The following is a 17,427-nucleotide window of genomic DNA, read 5'->3' on the forward strand; positions in this document are numbered from 1 at the left end:
ACTAACCAATTGTGATATTTTGAATGTTTTAGACCACCTTTACTCCTCACACAGACACACGTACAAAGCTCTCCCTCTCCCTCAATTTGGCAAATCTGACCATAATTCTATTCTCCTGATTCCTTCTTACAAGCAAAAACTAAAGCCGGAAGCACCAGTGACTCGGTCAATAAAGAAATGGTCAAATGACGCAGATGCTAAGCTACAGGACTGTTTTTCTAGCACAGACTGGAATATGTTCCGGGATTCTTCAGATGGCATTGAGGAATACACCACATCAGTCACTGGCTTCATCAATAAGTGCATCGATGACGTCGTACCCACAGTTACCGTATGTACAGACCCCAACCAGAAGCCATGGATTACAGGCCACATCCGCACTGAGCTAAAAGGTAGAGCTGCCGCTTTCAAGTAGCGGGACTCTAACCCGGGCACTTATAAGAAATCCCGCTATGCCCTCAGACGAACCATCAAACAGGCAAAGAGTCAATACAGGACTAAGATTGAATCCTACTACACCGGCTCCAACGCTCATCAGATGTGGCAGGGCTTGGAAACTATTATGGACTACAAAAGGGAAGCACAGCCACGAGCTGCCCAGTGACACGAGTCTACCAGACTAGCTAAATTACTTCAATGCTCGCTTCGAGGCAAGCAACACTGAAGCATGCATGAGAGCATCAGCTGTTCCAGATGACTGTGTGATCACGCTCTCCATAGCCGATGTAAGTAAGACCTTTAAACATTCACAAGGCCGTAGGGCCAGACGTATTACCATGACGGGTACTCTGTGCATGCGCTGACCAACTGGCAACTGTCTTCACTGACACTTTCAACCTCTCCCTGACTGAGTCTGTAATACCAACATGTTTCAAACAGACCACCATGGTCCCTGTGCCCAAGAACACTACGGTGTTCTGCCTAAATGACTAAATCAAATTTCAAATCAAATTTATTTATATAGCCCTTCGTACATCAGCTGATATCTCAAAGTGCTGTACAGAAACCCAGCCTAAAACCCCAAACAGCAAGCAATGCAGGTGTAGAAGCACGGTGGCTAGGAAAAACTCCCTAGAAAGGCCAAAACCTAGGAAGAAACCTAGAGAGGAACCAGGCTATGTGGGGGGGGGGGCAGTCCATGGGGGGGCCTGTTGCATTCAAGTCTGTAGCCATGAAGTGCTTTGAAAGGCTGGTCATGGCTCACATCAACATCATTATCCCAGAAACCCTAGACCCACTCCAATTTGCATACCACCCCAACAGATCCACAGATAATGCAATCTCTATTGCACTCCACACTGCCCTTTCCCACTTGGACAAAAGGAACACCTACGTGAGAATGCTATTCATTGACTACAGCTCAGCGTTCAACACCATAGTGCCCTCAAAGCTCATCACTAAGCTAAGGACCCTGGGACTAAACACCTCCCTCTGCAACTGGATCCTGGTGGTAAGGGTAGGTAACAACACATCTGCCATGCTGATCCTCAACACGGGTGCCCCTCAGGGGTGCGTGCTATAATTAGATATTTGTTTCCTTACCTTGGAGTGACTGCAATCAGTTTTGTTAAACTAGCTACTACAAACAATTAGCATTTTGGGATCAATTCCCCATGTAAGTCCATCTCCCAAACATTTACATTTCATGCAGTTCTACATTGGATTTCTATGTTTGAACTCTCGTCAGAACACATTTAAGAAAGTATATTCTACCTCTTGGTGATGTCATTCGGAAACACAATGACAGCTTTTACTGCTATGCGAACACAGCTGTACATTTCAATGAAAAATGGTGAAGCCCCAAAATTCCCTACCCTGGACGCCTGTGTTTCAGACATAAGGAAGTGGATGGTGCCAAATATTATACTTTTTAAACTCGGACAAAACAGAGATGCTAATTCTAGGTCCCAAGAAACAGAGATCTGCTGTTTGATATGACACTCTTGGTTGTACAGTCGTCTCAAATAAAACTGTGGATGACCTCTGCGTTACTCTGGACATTGATCTCTCTTTTGATGAACATATCAAGAATATTTCAAGGGCAGCTTTTTTTCATCTACGTAACATTGCAAAAATCTGAAACTTTTTGTCCAAAGATGCAGAAAAGCTAATCCAGGCTTTTGTCTCTTCTCGATTAGACTACTGCAATGCTCTACTCTCCAGCTACATGGATAAAGCACTAAATAAACTTCAGTTAGTGCTAAATACGCCTACTAGAATCTTTGACTAGGACTAGGGCTGACTTCAAGGTTTTACTGCAAAGCTACAAAGCATTACATGCACATGCTCCTACCTCTCTTTCCAATTTGGTCCTGCCGTACATACCTACACGTCTGCTACGATCACAAGACGCAGGTCTCCTGATTGTCCCTAGAATTTCTAAGCAAACAGCTGGAGGCAGGGCTTTTTCATATAGAGCTACATTTTTATGGAATGGTCTGCCTATCCGTGTGAGAGGTGCAGACTCGGTCTCAACCTTTAAGTCTTTACTGAAGACTTATCTCTTTAGTAGGCCCTATGATTGAGTGTAGTCTGGCCCAGGGGTGCGAATGTGAATGACAAGGTACTGGAGCGACGAACCACCCTTGCTATCTCTGCCTGGCCAGCTCCCCTCTCTCCACTGGGATTCTCTGCCTCTGACCCTATTACGGGGGCTGAGTAACTGGTTTACTAGTCCTCTTCCATGCCGTCCCTAGGAGGGGTGCTTAACGTTGTACCAGGCTTTTTATTCTCGCTATTCTCGACTTGAGTGGTTTGAGTCACTGACGTGATCTTCCTGTCCGGTTTGAGCCCCCTCGGGCTTGTGAGGTGGAGGAGATCTTTGTGGGTTATACTCTGCCTCGTCTCAGGGTAGTAAGTTAAGTCTGTTAATATCCCTTTAGTGGTGTGGGTGCTGTGCTTTGACAAAGTGGGTGGGGTTATATCCTGCCTGGTTGGATATGGGTAGGGGTATCATTAGACGGGGCGACAGCCCCCCCCCCCCCCCCCCCCGGCTGCAGCTATGGAACCATTGTGATTATTAGTTGACCCTGATGGTCATCTACGAACGTTTGAACATCTTGAATGATCTGGCCTTAATAACAATATACTCTTCAAATCTCCACCGAGCATGGCCAGAAGAGGACTGGCCACCCCTCCGAGCCTGGTTCCTCTCTAGGTTTCTTCCCGGGTTCCTGCCTTTCTAGGGAGTTGAAACTGTGCTTCTACATCTTTATTGCTTGCTGTTGGTAGTTTTGGGCTGGGTTTCTGTATAAGCACTTTGACATCTACTGATGTAAAAAGGTCTTTATAAATAATATTGACTGATTGAAGGAGTAGACTGAATAATAAAAATGTCACTATTTGTTTTTTCATATATTTAGAGCCTGATCAACATTTTTCTGTTTCTATGGTTGAAACACACTAAGGTCAAATTACTGTCAGAACAAACGTCACGCACGCACGCACACGCACACACACACACACACGCACACACGCACGCACGCACACGCGCACACGCACGCACACACACGCACACACTCCACAGACACAATGGAGCTAGCTGACAGTGCGAGTGAACAATGCAAGTGGAATTGAATTAGTCCTGGTCTGTGACCCGAAAATGCCATTGAGAGAGGAGCAGCACGGGCCTCATGACAAGGACTTCCAGTTTGGCTGTGATTCTGCATTCCCCTCCGTAGGCTCTGATTGGCCAGATCGAGATGGATTGAATGTGAGTGGGGTTTTCTCATTAACATTGGCATTCTGGAAGTCATTTTAGGAATGCAAGAATGGCAATTAGGGAGTGCGTTGTATGTTTTGATGCCGGTGACAAATTGAAGTCGTAGTGACATTTTCTAACCCATTGTATGCTGTATGACACACGATATGTCATACAGTGATTTGAATGGTGTCAGATGATGGTTATGTGATAACATTTCTTTTCTCCTCTCAATGTAATTCTACTCAATGAGCTGTATTGGCATGATCGGCATCTTACTTACACTGCCAAAGCAAGAGCACAAGAACAAATGAAATCAATGAATAATCAACATAGTGATTAACAGTAGTAATACTGTTGAAGTAATACTCTTTCCATCCCCCCTCTGTCTTTCTCTCTGTTTCTCTCTATCCCTCAGCACATTAGACTTCTACAATAGGATGTCAGTGAGTCGTCATGGCACAAAGGCTGGATGGGGAGGCTCTGACCCGCATGTTCTCTCTCACCGTGTCTATCTTTGCCATTGGGGGTCTACTGGGATCCCTCATGGTGGGCATGCTGGTCACCAGGTGAGACCCTCACACACTCCCCATACACACACTCCCAGTGACTCACAGTCCTATACAGGGTTTACACAGGATGATTCCACCATAATGTATTGGGTTTCATAAGTCAACTATTCTCTGCTCCCCATTCGAGACGGTGTACATCTGTATTTACATCTTTGTATGTGTAATGCATGTTGTTAGATGAAAGGGAAGACATGACTCGATTTGGAAAGTCCTGTCCTTTGAAGACCTTTGATTTGGTTTTGGTCTCAGACTCTGCAGCTGCAGGGTGGCTGTTGGCCGATTGACATGAACAGCCTCAGAGACACACTGCAGCATCTGGAGCTCTGGGCAATGGCACCCTGCCTGGCACTCTGAGCCTCTCACATATACACACACCACTGAGGGCATTAGATTGTGCCTCCATCTATCACCCCTGAGTGACCTTCTGCCCTCTGACCCTAGAGATGACTCTGTCCTGGCTCCCTTGGTCTCCTCTGCCCTTCAGAGTACACAATGTCCGTCCTGTCTGCCTTTCAGAGTGCATAGTGTTTACTTACCCTGTGCCCTTTAGAGTTGTAACTCTTTGTACAAGCTACCAATGTTCCCTCTCTTTTTTTCCGGCACTGAGCGAATTTCTGTGCAACTTCCAGCTCGTGTTTACTGTGAACACAGCCTGTACCCGCTTTAAGTTACATTGTTTAGTTTTTTATTGTTTTTTTGTGTTTGTACTTTTTACCCCTTTTACGTGATATCTAATTGGTAGTTACAATCTTGTCCCATCGCTGCAACTCCCGTACAGACTCGGGAGAGGCGAAGGTCGAGATCCATGCTTCCTCCGAAACACGACCCCCGCCAAGCCGCACTGCTTCTTGACACACAGCTCGCTTAACCAATGTGTCGGAAACACCGTACAGCTGGCGACCAAAGTCATTGTACATGCGCCCGGTCTGCCACAAGGAGTCGCTAGAGCGCAATGGGACAAGGACATCCCGGCCGGCCAAACCCTCCCCTGGGACAATTGTGCGCCACCTCATGGGTCTCCCAGTTGCGTCCGGCTGCGACACAGCCTGGGATCAAACCCGGGTCTGTAGTGATGACTCTAGCGATGCAGTGCCATAGTCCGCTGCGTATTTGCGTATAGGCCTACTCCAGCTCTGATTGGTTATGGCGCAACTCTGATTGGTTATGGGGCACCACACCATTGGAGTGCAGTCAGTGCCCTCTCTGTACCCTCTGCCCAGCTCTTTAAATATTTTTTGGTATTCAGTGCTGGCTTAGATCTCATTTATCTGAAGCATTCAAACAATCTCACTGGACATTTATATGCTAATGAAAGAGAACAATTTACGAGCACAGGTATGAGCTGATCAAGTTCATCACCCAGCAGTGTTTTATGGGTGATCAGAACTCTCCACGTCCTCCTTGACTGTATATTGGGGGGAGACTTTACTACTCTGTCATAAAACGAATATACGTACGCCTGCTATTGCATCTGGTCCGTGTGCTTTTATGAACTGCTTGTGCAAATGCATAAATACAACAGTTTTGGGTTTGGTACATTAATTAGCTGGCTCTGACAATCTAAGCGTTTTAATGGTGGACGGCCAACCATAGCTTGTGTGTGTGTGTGTGTGTGTTTGTGCGTGTGTGCATGTGTATGTAGGAAAGGCACGGTGGTGAACTCGACGGTGTTGGTGTTCATCACTGGATCAACACATATAAATGTTGCACAGTATCTGGATAAAGTTACGGATGTTGCAATGAAAAGAAGGTGAGTGTTTGTCTGTTTTCTTGATTTCAGACTGGGGAAAAAAACATCCCCGTTGTCATTGTTGTGTTTTATTGTGTAGGTTCCTCTCTGAGTGTGGTGCCATGAACCTGGGGGGGAGATAGCTGCTAAGAACTTGCGTGGTGGGGTCTTCTCGGCCCAGATCCTGGGTCTACACAAACTTCTGGGAAGGGCACGCCAAAGACCATTTTCAGGAAAAACATTTAACTTTAAACGTGGCGTTCATATGCTTAGAGAACCATATGTTTAGTCATGTATATGTGTTAATCTGCAGTGTTATTGACATTGAATGGTGAAATTGTTTTCAATGGTTTAGGTATCGCTTATTTTGGGCTACATGTGGACGATATGTTAGTGACACCTGTTGTCATGGTTACAGGAGGAGCCCCGGACCCTGTTCCTCTCGCTGGTGGTGGTAACCACCTTCATCCAGCTGATGCTGTTGCCATGGTTTCCGGAGAACCCCAATACATGCTGTTTGAGAAGCACAATGTCTACGCCACCATTGCAGGTCAGAATGCTTGACTCCATTGGGACAAGGTCACATACTTAGTGTCTGAATAGTGTGAATCGTGTAACCTCCTGGCTGTGTTAATTTCCTGTGTCAATCTTGTTGTTCTAGTCATGTGCTAACATCTTTAGACAACTGTGAATAACAAAGTTCAAGTAATATTCATTTTCCTTGGGTCAGTGTTGTAACTTCCTGTTTTATTTCCTACATCAGCATTGAAATGGTACCGGCCCAAGTGAAACATCCAGTTGGAGATTATTACTATTATTATTATTTACATTTATTTAACTAGGCAAGTCAGTTAAGAACAAATTCTTCATTTCAATGACGGCCTAGGAACAGTGGGTTAACTGCCTTGTTCAGGGGCAGAAGGACATATTTTTACCTTGTCAGCTCAGGGATCCAATCTTGCAACCTTTCAGTTACTAGTCCAACGCTCTAACCACTAGGCTACCTGCCGCCCCAGATTGAGGAGATGCAGGAGGAGGAGCGCTCTCTGTTGTAGGTGGAGACTGTGTCGGTATGGTGCCCGATACTGGATCCGGCGCATTTGCTCATTGATGTGTTCCTCAACATTGGCATGCAGCTCTCCGGCAGCGACGTTGTCAGACTACTCAGCTGTTTGCTATAGTGCTCCTCTCCTTCCCTCACGCCTATAGCCCTTTCTGTTACTCTTTGTCCTCTTTGTTAGCAATCCTTGCCCTTTCTCTACCTCAACCACTTTCACCCATCATTTATACCCTCGTCACACTCTCATTTGCATGTCCTTCCCTCGCTCTCTCACCCTCTCTCTCCTACACTCCCCCTCTCTTCCCTCTCTCACCCTCTTCTCCCTTTCTCCCGATCTCCTCCCACTCGTACCTTCTTACCTCTCTCACCCATACTCCTCACCCATACTCACCCATACCCACCACAGTCGGGCCCACTACACCAAGAGGCTCAGTTGAAAGGCAAACCAAATATTGCCTAATCTTTTAGAAGCCTCGTGATCGTGTGGTAAGAGCCCAAAACTACGAGTCATCAATGAACAGCGATTTGATTAGCTAAATCCCTTCCTGAATTATGCTACTGAGATGCTTTCATTATTCAAATCATTACCAGAGGACTGGGGCCAACAAGTGCACATTTTACCCATCAGAGCTGAACTCATTAGAAGCCTCATCTCTGCAATGTATTTTTAGCTAATTAGCTTTGGCAATCTATTTGAAACACAGGGAGTGAGGATGAAGATGGTGGTGGTGATGATGATGATGGTATCAGACAGATACCAGAGGTGAGCTGTAAGTTAAGTGGAGGTGACAAGTGGCAGGTCTTGTCACTGTTCTGTGTGCGCTACAGGATAGAGGAGTGTATTTGTGTGTTTAATGGGAGTGTAGACCTGTGTGTGTTGGTTTCTCACTATCTCCGTCTGTTCCTCATGCTGATTACCCCCCGTGTCTAGAGTCCACCTCCCCCACAGCCCCAAATTGAATTGAAATTGAATGTGAGTGGTTGTCCACTGTTACACTCTGCCCATGCTGTGCCCATGCTGTGCCACCTGTGCCCATGCCACTCAAGCCCAAATGTGTCTGTCTCTCTCTTGCAGCTCTGGTTCTATACCAACAACATCTTTGAGAACGTGGGCATCCCAGCCCCAGTGATCCAGTACACTACAGTGGGTACAGGAGCCGTCGAGATCATCGCTGACCTCACTGGTGTGAGTCTATGGAGGAGTCATGAGAACGGTTGTTAGTTTGTGCTGTCACAGTTTTCTCTCTTAACGGCCCTGTTATTAATGTTTCGTTGCTTTCCGTCTCTTTGTACAGTATCTCGTGTTTCTCTCTCTCTCGTTCTAGTGTTTTACAATAGAGAATCTGGGCAGAAGGCCTTTCCTCATCTGGGAGTTTCTAGTCATGGGATTCTGCTGTGCTTGGATCACTCTCTCCCTCATTTTTACGTGTGTGTGTGGGGGGCGGGGGGGGGCACTGCATTCGTGTATTTACTACATTAATTTCCTCCTTGCGATACGACAGAGTACTTTATAATATTTGATTAATCAATCAAACACTTTTAACAAAGTGCTCTACAGATACCCAGCCTAAAATCCCAAAGAGCAAGCAATGCAGAGGCAGAAGCACAGCGTCTAGGGGAACCTCCCTAGAAGGCAGGAACCTAGGAAGAAACCTAGAGAGGAACCAGGCTCCGAGGGGTTGCCAGTCTTTATCTGGCTGTACTGGGTAGAGATTAAAGAGTGGCCAACTATGATAGAAACCTCATGGAATATACTGACTAAGTGAGGTCATGGCAACTTACTTCTTCTACTTCACTATGCTTACAGGTTCACTTACCGTTCATGCCTTATGTCAGTGTTGGATGTGTGATCAGTGTCATTACTTGTTTCTGCATTAGGCAAGGTGAGCTGCGTTCTTCTACATACTTTAAGTTCACATTCATTTGAGCCGAGAAAACACACACACACACACACACACACACACACACACACACACACACACACACACACACACACACACACACACACACACACACACACACACACACACACACACACATTCAGGCTTCGTACAGGGAGACACCGGGGCAGGTAGCTTACCCGATTTGCTGGTGTCCGACCCCTGGTGCACTTTGCTGCTGTGTAAGGAAATGGTGCCCTCTGGAGGTCAAAGTTGAGCGGTTGTAAATGCAGCCAATGGCCTTGCTCTAATCTCCCAATTATCTGCCTGTGTGATGATGATGTTTACATCCCCTGTATAAGAGACAAATGAGTGAGTGTTCTGTAGAGAGATGTATGCAGCCTGTGATGTATGTAGGTACAGTCCCGCCTACACCCCCCTTTGGTCCTTAGTGGATTGGCTCATTCTGTTTGGGATCCTGTCAATAATTAAGCCTCCTCGCGCCTCATTGGTCAGAAACATGATGTATGCTGCCGCTCAAGAGCAAATAAAGATGAATAATGAATCGTTTGCCTAACTCCTCATCAGTCGAAAAGTGTTATCCCTCCGCCACCCACAACAATCAGGCACAAATAATTATGCTCAAATAATGCTGCCTTGACTCATGTTCATTCATAGGGTCATTAGCGGTGCAGTGACACAAGGCGTTGCATAGTCATCACGTGTGACCAGACGTTATTAGACAGTCCACTTCCGGTGACACTTTATATACACAAAGCATTCATGACACCTTTATGTAACCAGTCATTACACCCTTTATGAATGTTGCAGTATCATTCATACAACATTCATAACACATTTATTCGACATAATTCATACAGGGTCTTTCTAAATACAAGTCTCTTTACATTATGGCGCAAAAAGTTTCTTTGTGTAAAGAAAATCAAGATTGTGTTAGCCTGCTGAGATAAAGGCAAGGCATTCGTTTGTGGAGCTAATACAAGTCTTCAGGTCTCAGCTAAGGTTGCTTATTACCTCCGTTACAATGTCAAACAATTGCTCAGATGCCATCCAGACCTGGGTTTAAATAGTTTGCTTGAGCCTGAGCGTTTGCTTGAGCCTACCTGGAATACCAGATGGGCAGGTAGGGTTTGCACTTTTGAGACTATTCCATTGATTCCATTGCACCAGGCAAGCTCAATCAAGCACAGCTAGCTTATCTATTTGAAAGATGCCTACACCCAGAGCTGGTGCCATTTCCTACTGCCATTGTGACCTTGAGCAAAACATTTAACCCCTAAACTGCTACAAGGGTAATGCTTTAAGGCTGACCCTGTGCTGCTCCCAGCCTGTTGCGTGAATAGTGTGTCAGGGGTTTGGTACTGTGACATTAAATATAAATATTTACATTTTACAATGGGACGAAAACATTTTTATTCAAGGGGACTTTTATTTTGAAAACTCCTTATGAATGATGTTGAATAAATGTGTTATGAAGATTATGAATGATACTGCATCACTCATAAAGGTGTTATGACTGGTGTTATGTATACCCCATACATAAAGTGTATGGTGTCGCACTCTCCAGAGGGAATCACCTGTCAGTTTGTTTACATAATGTGTGTTTGTATGTAGACTGTAAGTATAGGTTGAATGTGTGTGTGTGTGTGCAGTGTACTAACGGCTAGTGTATGTATTGTAGCGGGCATTGCTTTGCTGATCACGGCGGAGCTGTTAAAACACTCTTACCAGCGGCCTTCACAGCGGCCTTCACAGTGGCCTTCACAGTGGCCTTCACAGACCTCTGTCCTCACTTAACTTGACCTGGCTGCGCCCCTACTTAACGTGGCAGCATCAGGGTCGCTGCCGTAAAAACCTCAGGTGCCACCACCTACCGTTGTGCTCTTGAGCATGGCACCGAAACCCCAACCTGCTCCAGTGCCTCTGCAGTGCAGCTGATACTGTGTTACTCCAGCCTCAAGTGGGTGTATGTGTGTTGTCTGCGAGGTGCTATTCTACTGTGCATGTCCTCAGTATTGCACTGCTTCTTCCTTACATGGCTTTACTTGACATGGCTTTGGCCCCCCACCCAGCATGTCCTCGGTCCAGACTCAAAATGGCTTTGGTCCCCCACCCAGCATGTCCTCGGTCCAGACTCAACATGGCTTTGGCCCCCCACCCAGCATGTCCTCGGTCCAGACTCAACATGGCTTTGGCCCCCCACCCAGCATGTCCTCGGTCCAGACTCAACATGGCTTTGCCCCCCACCCAGCATGTCCTCGGTCCAGACTCAACATGGCTTTGGCCCCCCACCCAGCATGTCCTCGGTCCAGACTCAACATGGCTTTGGCCCCCCACCCAGCATGTCCTCGGTCCAGACTCAACATGGCTTTGGCCCCCCACCCAGCATGTCCTCGGTCCAGACTCAACATGGCTTTTGCCCCCCACCCAGCATGTCCTCGGTCCAGACTCAACATGGCTTTTGCCCCCCACCCAGCATGTCCTCGGTCCAGACTCAACATGGCTTTGGCCCCCCACCCAGCATGTCCTCGGTCCAGACTCAACATGGCTTTGGCCCCCCACCCAGCATGTCCTCGGTCCAGACTCAACATGGCTTTGGCCCCCCACCCAGCATGTCCTCGGTCCAGACTCAACATGGCTTTGGCCCTCCACCCAGCATGTCCTCGGTCCAGACTCAACATGGCTTTGGCCCCCCACCCAGCATGTCCTCGGTCCAGACTCAACATGGCTTTGGCTCCCCACCCAGCATGTCCTCTGTCCAGACTCAACATGGCTTTGGCTCCCCACCCAGCATGTCCTCGGTCCAGACTCAACATGGCTTTGGCCCCCCACCCAGCATGTCCTCGGTCCAGACTCAACATGGCTTTGGCCCCCCACCCAGCATGTCCTCGGTCCAGACTCAACATGGCTTTGGCTCCCCACCCAGCATGTCCTCTGTCCAGACTCAACATGGCTTTGGCTCCCCACCCAGCATGTCCTCGGTCCAGACTCAACATGGCTTTGGCCCCCCACCCAGCATGTCCTCGGTCCAGACTCAACATGGCTTTGGCCCTCCACCCAGCATGTCCTCGGTCCAGACTCAACATGGCTTTGGCCCTCCACCCAGCATGTCCTCGGTCCAGACTCAACATGGCTTTGGCTCCCCACCCAGCATGTCCTCGGTCCAGACTCAACATGGAGTCTTATCTAGCATGGTGTCTACCCTCACCCAGTATGGTCAATGCCTTTGCTCATCAGGACAGTAGCTTCGTTTTGGTTGTCCTAAATTGCTTACTCTCAAAAAAAACACAAATCAGGGCAAATGCACTATGAACATTCTTATCTAGCCCGTCCCTCCCTGGTGTCAGATGTCCGCTGGGTCCTACTGCTACCTGGTGTCACTACAGACACCCTGGTTCGATTGAAGGCTGTAACACAACCGGCCGTGATTGGGAGTCCCATAGGGCGGCGCACAATTGGCCCAGCGTCGTCCGGGTTAGGGGTAAGCCGTCATTGTAAATAAGAGTGTGTTCTTAACTGACGTGCCTAGTTAAATAAAGGTTAAATAAAGGTTAAATAAAGGTTAAATAAAGGTTCAATAAAAAATGAAATACAAAAATTACAATGTGACATTGTTTGCCTAATTTCAGTTTATGTGACAAAACAAACAATGTAGATAATCAGTGTACCATCTGAATCACTGCCAAATCTATTTTTAATCATGAAAAAAAGGGTATTTTCCAGCTGTTTCGAAGCTGGTGGACCAAACCGAAAGTAAAAGACTCGAGCGAGTATCTACCAACATTGCGGGGGAAGTGATGCAGAGGAGGGAGGAGAGTTGTTTGAATTCAGTGTTGTTGCAATTCCCCTATTTTCCATTAGGCGGCAAAAAATCCATTAGTTTACAAAATGCCCCTTTTAATTACTTCATAAGGATACTGTATGTCGAACCATTCAAGAGAGTTTGTGCTGTTCATGCACAACGACGTACTGTATGTGCTAACTATTTTGAAGTCTTGCTTTCGGATTAAATTGTGATTGTGATTATTCAGCAACACAGGCATTCTTTATTTTTGTCTTTTACATTACTATTTCAAACCAGTGCCTATTATTTTGCAGTCATTGCGAAGGCTGCAGCAGTAAGTGGGTAGTAGATATCTGGACGGCCATGTCTGTAGCTGAACAGGGTGTAGCTAGATGTGTTTAATAAACCCTACAGTACGGTTTTATCAAAAGCCAGTGTTATTTTCTAATATATTACTGTATTTGAATCAAATATTATATAAAAATGAATAATATGCTAAGCTTTATGATGTAAATCAGGGATGGGCAACTTTTGTTGGCCCCGCGGGTTTTTCTCTTATGTCAGTCACTGACAGCCACTCAATGAACCCATGTAAGCTAAAAACACATTTGATTGGTAAGTTAGTTTAGTCAGCTATCTAAACTTGTAGTAATCATGGTCGAATTACAGACCAATTGATTTTGTAAGTCACTCTCAGACACAAGTCATGGCAAAATGTAGACAAGTACAGGGAATTAGCTGTAAAACTGCTCATTTTCCTCTCCACCCAATAGCAAAATGTGTAGAATTGCATCCAAAAAATTGCCGCCAACAAAATGTTGCTTAGAGCCCCCAGAAGGCTCTGAATGCATGTGTGAGTATGGATGTGGGTATGCAGACCCACGAGCCACTGCGGCCCCTCACGATGAGTTTTTGTGGCCCCCACCCCCATCAAAGTTGCCCATCCCTGATGTAAATTATAAATAAAATACTTTGGTCAGTGAGACGTTAACATTTGTTTTAGTCATTGGAATCAAACACAGAACATGATGTATGGATTTGGTCAATTTAATTTTGGTGTTTGGGGTTGTTTGGAATGAGTTACCACGAGTACTGTTTCTAGTGCTCTTGTGCATCATACTACACTTCCCTGGCATGCTCTACAGATGTACTGCACATGTCTCTGCCTCCTAGACAGCTCTCTAGCAAGGCAAAAACAGACAGAGGTTAGCCCCCACTGACTGACTCATGCTTGGCTCTGTAACCTGTGGACTTGTGCCTTTTCATTTACAAAGTGAATCCCCCAGACAGGGTGAACTATTTCACTGTGATACAACACATGATGGAGTTCCTGTCTCCCCACAGGATGTTCAGAGGCAACAACCTCTGTCTAATTAGCAGTAGAGGAATCTACTGTGTCTCAGCTGGCAGGGCAGACTCCCAACTCTGACACCTAGTGGCCAGAAAGAGAAGCAACGTTATAGTTCTGTAGGGCTGTCGTCTACAGTACGCTGTGGCTGTGGCAGGGCTGTAGTCTACCTTAAAACTAGTACACAACAGTACTATATTCTTACCGACATCACTACATGTTCATATGTACTTTCTCACTTCTACTGCAAAAGCTCACTCAAACACAAGCACATATGTCTTGGATACAAACACACTGCAGTACACACACAAACACATCTCTCTCTCTCTCTCTCTCTCTCTCTCTGCAGCAGTGTAATTAATAGCAGCAGCACTGTCATCACAAGCTCTGTGGGAAGCCTTATTGCAGTGTGTCCCTGTGGCCGTGGAAGCCTGCCGCTGACGGATGTGTGTGTCGCCGTGACTCCCTTGACGCGCTACTGTCATGGCCGCTGATGACATTAAAGTGCAGGCAACACAGTGACAAATGCCCATTATCAGTGAATGAGGCCGGTGACAAATGGAAGGGGCGCTCCATGGCCAGCCCTGTCATGGCATAATAAAAAAAGATTGATGAGTCCCCCACACAGCTCTGCTAATTCGATTTAGGCCACTCTCGCTGGCTCCAATTAAGAGAGGAAGGAGGAGAGGTAGCTAGGTGGAGGGAAAGAGAGATAGGTGGAAGGAGGAGAGGTAACTACATGGATAGAGAGAGACAGCAGCACCTAGATCTTCTGCATAGATTCTGTCAGACCTGGGCCCTAACAATAAATCTCAAAAAAATAATGGTGTTCCAAAAAAGGTCCCGTTACCAGGACCACCAAACTATAAAAGTATTGCACGTGAACATACACCATTAACAATGAACAATTACACACAAAGACATGATGGGGAACAGAGGACTAAATACATGTAGATTGATTGGGGAATGAAAACCAGGTGTGTACGAAACAAGACAAAACAAATGGACATATGAAAAATGGATCGGCGATGGCTAGAAAGCCGGTGACGTCGATCGCCGAATGCCGCCCGAACAAGGAGAGGAGCCAACTTCGGCGGAAGTCGTGACACACACATACAAATTCCATCTACACACCGTTGCCCTAGAGTACACAAAAACTATACATACCTCAGCCTAAACATCAGCGCCACAGGTAACTTCCACAAAGCTGTGAACGATCTGAGAGACAAGGCAAGAACGGCCTTCTTTGCCATCAAAAGGAACATAAAATTTGACATACAAATTAGGATCTGGCTAAAAATCTGTTATAGAACCCATTGCCCTTTTATGGATTGTGAGGTCTGGGGTCAGCTCACCAATCTCACAAAATGGGACAAACACCAAATTGAGACTCTGCATGTAGAATTCTGCAAAAATATCCTCTGTACACAACGTAAAACATAAAAAACTGCGTGCAGAGCGCACGGTGTCTCCAGTGCGGGTTCACAGCCCGGTGCGCTACCTTCCAGCTCCCCTAATCGGCCGGGCTAGAGCGGGCACCCAGCCAGGCCGGAGGGTGCCGGCTCAGCGCATCTGGCCGCCAGTACGTCTGCACAGCCCAGTGCGTCCTGTGTGTCCCTCCAGTCCGAAGCCTCCAGTGATGATCCATGGCAAGAAGCCTCCAGTGATGATCCATGGCAAGAAGCCTCCAGTAATTATTCATGGCACGAAGCCTCCAGTGATGATCCATGGCAAGAAGCCTCCAGTGATGATCCATGGCACGAAGCCTCCAGGGATGATCCATGGCACGAAGCCTCCAGCGACGGCCTCCAGTCCGGAGCCTCCAGCGATGGTCCCCAGTCCGGAGCCCCCAGCGACGGTCCCCAGTCCGGAGCCCCCAGCGACGGTCCCCAGACCGGAGCCCCCAGCAACGCAGCGAGGGTGCCCAGTCCAGGGCCCCCAGCTACGGTCCCCAGTCCGGAGCCCCCAGCAACGGTCCCCAGTCTGGGGCCCGCAAGAGGGTGCCCAGTCCGGGGCCCCCAGCGACAGTGCCCTGTCCGGGGCCCGCAGCGAGGGTGCCCAGTCCAGGGCCCGCAGCGAGGGTGCCCAGTCCGGGGCCCCCAGCTATGGTCCCCAGTCCGGAGCCCCCAGCAACGGTCCCCAGTCTGGGGCCCGCAAGAGGGTGCCCATTCCGGGGCCCCCAGCGACAGTGCCCAGTCCGGGGCCCGCAGCGAGGGTGCCCAGTCCGGGGCTCACAGCGAGGGTGCCCAGTCCGGGGCCCGCAGCGAGGTTCCCCAGTCCGGGGCCCGCAGTGAGGGTGCCCAGTCCAGGGTCGGCGATGAGGGTCCCCGCACCAGAGGTGCCTACCAAAGTGGAGTGAGCCAGTGGTGGAGCGGGGTCTGCGTCCCGCACCTGAGCCGCCACCGCGGATAGATGCCCACCCAGACCCTCCCCTATAGGTTCAGGTTTTGCGGCCAGAGTCCGCACCTTTGGGGGGGGGGGGGGGGGTACTGTCACGCCCTGACCTTAGAGAGCAGTGTGCAATCACAGCAGCAAGATGTGTGATCTGTTTCCACAAGAAAAGGTCAACCAGTGAAGAACAAACACCATTTAAATACAACCCATATCTATGTTTATTTATTTTAACTATTTGCAAATCGTTACAATGTTATGTATAGACATAATATGACATTTGAAATGTCTCTATTATTTTGGAACTTGTGTGAGTGTAGTATTTACCGTTCCCTTTTTCTTGTTTATTTCACTTTTATTGATCCATTTCTCTTGCTTTGGCAATGTAAACATATGTTTTCCATGCCAGTAGAGCCCCTTGAATTGAATTGATATGTTAAAGGAGGAGAGGTGGAAATGGAGCAGGCACCTAGGCATAGCTGCGGGAAGTTCGGGTGCTGAGGGTGCTGCAGCACCCCCTGAAATATCATAGTCAAAAATATTTGTTTATTAAAGTAGTGCGCCGGGCCTTTCCTAGTATTAACAGACAGATATAGCCATCTGTAGTGCGTCGGGCCTTTCCTAGTATTAACAGACAGATATAGCCATCTGTAGTGCGTCGGGCCTTTCCTAGTATTAACAGACAGATATAGCCATCTGTAGTGCGTCGGGCCTTTCCTAGTATTAACAGACAGATATAGCCATCTGTAGTGCGCCGGGCCTTTCCTAGTATTAACAGACAGATATAGCCATCTGTAGTGCGCCGGGCCTTTCCTAGTATTAACAGACAGATATAGCCATCTGTAGTGCGCCGGGCCTTTCCTAGTATTAACAGACAGATATAGCCATCTGTAGTGCGCCGGGCCTTTCCTAGTATTAACAGACAGATATAGCCATCTGTAG

General features: G+C 47.5%; 1 pseudogene; it reads left to right on the forward strand.

Annotated features, from left to right (window-relative positions):
• Nucleotides 1-4,156: 4,156 nt before the first annotated feature.
• Nucleotides 4,157-10,759, forward strand: LOC139381996 (solute carrier family 2, facilitated glucose transporter member 9-like; annotated as a pseudogene).
• Nucleotides 10,760-17,427: the final 6,668 nt, after the last annotated feature.

The sequence above is a fragment of the Oncorhynchus clarkii genome, chromosome 23, assembly GCF_045791955.1.
Source record: "Oncorhynchus clarkii lewisi isolate Uvic-CL-2024 chromosome 23, UVic_Ocla_1.0, whole genome shotgun sequence".
In the NCBI taxonomy this organism is placed as follows: Eukaryota; Metazoa; Chordata; class Actinopteri; order Salmoniformes; family Salmonidae; genus Oncorhynchus; species Oncorhynchus clarkii.